A 2,775-nucleotide genomic window follows, 5' to 3' on the forward strand; every position below is an offset into this window, starting at 1 on the left:
TTCAATCATTTAAATGCTTATAACTGTTTGTATCAATCTACCTAACATCTCTAAAGTAATCTTAAAGTAGTTGCTAGCATGTACCATGTATATCCAGTAGTTTGGGTAGACTCAGTGGCATTGAGTGATAATGAGTGGCATTACTCCTAAATGAGAAATTCTCTGAGCCTAAGTTAAAGAAATACAGTACTTTGGAGTTAAATCATTCTAAAGATGACTAAGTCTGACATTTTCTACCTAGTAAGAGAAAGTAAAACTCCTAGAACAATTTTCTAATTAAGATCAGTTCAGTTCAGTTCAGTTCAGTCACTCAGTTGTGTCCAACTCTTTGCGACCCCATGGACTGCAGCACACGAGGCTTCCCTGTCCATCACCACCTCTAGAGGCTTTCCCAGCATCAGGGTCTTTTCTAGTGAGTCACTTCTTAGCATCAGGTGGCCAAAGTATCGGAGTTTCAGCTTCAACATTTCAGTAACACAATATTCTCACTGAAATACTTATGAAGACACAGAATATTATGAAAACTCAACACCATAGAACTTATATTTAACCTGACAGACCTATAAAGAAATTTCGTAAACTACAAAATATATGATACACAATTAGTAATCATAATCAAAACTTGACACATGCTTTATCATTGCTAACAGAGTTAGAAGTAACAGAACACATTCTACTAAAAGTTAGTCAAAGACACTTGGGCTCATTGATTGTGTACCCTGGCTGAATTTCCCAGGATTTGTACTGACCACAGAATGGGCAGGCAGATAGCTACTGTGTTATAAAATGATCAGATTGCCTCATTTACCACAGTTAGTCTTTTACCTTATCCAAATATTCAAAGATGGCAACCACAGTGGAAACTGAAAAAGATTAGCCATCAGTCCAATAGACTGAAGTCCTAACAGGCTTCAGAGATGCAATGTGGTGCTGATCACAGAAACATGATCAGTGATAGCCCTCAGTGTTGAGACTGGACACTCAATTACAATAGTTTTATTTCACAAAACCACTTAAAGTTTAAATTGTGTAAACACCAAGTCAGTATATTTTTGTTTCAAGAATGTTTTTGAGGTTGTTGTAATGCAACTTGACACAAGGAAAAACACCCAAAAGGCACTCATATTTTCAACATAGCTCATTTAAGAAGAAAAATTTTACAAAAAGAATGCATTTAAAAGACTACTGGTTCACCTCCATCATTTTTTCAGCTGAAACTGGGGCTCAAAGGACTAAGAAACTGGTTCAAGTTCAAGTCTACTTATGACAGAGCCACTGTGTCTAATTTCAGTATTAATATCTAACACTGCTCAGCTGTACAAGATCAGAAATGGTTAATTTTGTGATTTCTTAACACTAGGAAAGAAAGATCATAAGAAAATAAAACAGCCGCGGGAGAATTGGACATTGTATTTCTACTGTGGAGGGGAAACAAAAATGTTTTCTTTTTTTTTTTTCTAAACAGTAAAAGGGTTGTATGTACATGAGGTTTGCTTACATTCGTCATTAACTTTTCTGCTAAAATTCTGTGAGTGATTAGAGTGGGCCAATTTTTCTTCTGTTAATGAGCCAATGTGAAAGTATTACCTCTACTTAATTAATCCTAACAAGCAAGCCAGTGTTTCAACCTAGATTTTGATATATGAAAAATAACTCACTTTTAGGACCTGATTCTGGATGATCTTACTTAACAATCTATAATTTAAAAATCAGTAAACCAGGAGTCACTCACTTCATGGCCTCCCTATCAGTTCAGTTCAGTCGCTCAGTCGTGCCCGACTATGCGACCCCATGAATCGCAGCACGCTAGGCCTCCCTGTCCATCACCAACTCCCGCAGTTCACTCAGACTCACGTCCATCAAGTCAGTGATGCCATCCAGCCATCTCATCCTCTGTCATCCTCTTCTCCTCCTGCCCCCAATCCCTCCCAGCATCAGAGTCTTTTCCAATGAGTCAACTCTTCTCACGAGGTGGCCAAAGTACTGGAGTTTCAGCTTCAGCATCATTCCTTCCAAAGAAATCCCAGGGCTGATCTCCTTCAGAATGGACTGGTTGGATCTCCTTGCAGTCCAAGGGACTCTCAAGAGTCTTCTCCAACACCACAGTTCAAAAGCATCAATTCTTCGGCACTCAGGTTTCTTCACAGTCCAACTCTCACATCCATACATGATCACAGGAAAAACCATACCTTGACTAAATGGACCTTTGTTGGCAAAGTAATGTCTCTGCTTTTGAATATGCTATCTAGGTTGGTCATAACTTTTCTTCCAAGGAGTAAGCATCTTTTAATTTCATGGCTGCAATCACCATCTGCAGTGATTTTGGAGCCCCAAAAAATAAAGTCTGACACTGTTTCCACTGTTTCCCCATCTATTTCCCATGAAGTGATGGGACCAGATGCCATCCTATAGGCATCTAGTATAGAAAGATGGCCTTCCTATACTAGAACACAAAATTTCAACACCAAAGCAAAGCAATTTTGTCCTACTGCATGTAAATGCTATATTGAAGACACAGCTTAGAAGAGACTTATAATGACTAGGTAAATATTGATTTAAAAAGACACTTTGCATTGTTCTAACCTGTCTCTCTAGTAACTAACATATAATTTAGAGGCAATCTTTACACATAATGATGAACACAGAAAAATTACTAGTAAATCATGATTCAGGATTATAAACAGTTTGAATTATAATAACTTGAAAAACTTTATTTGTGATTTATTTATATTCTGCCTTGTTCCTATTGTGTACTAAGGGTGACTTGAAAAAACA

The sequence above is a fragment of the Bos mutus genome, chromosome 2 (assembly GCF_027580195.1).
Source record: "Bos mutus isolate GX-2022 chromosome 2, NWIPB_WYAK_1.1, whole genome shotgun sequence".
In the NCBI taxonomy this organism is placed as follows: Eukaryota; Metazoa; Chordata; class Mammalia; order Artiodactyla; family Bovidae; genus Bos; species Bos mutus.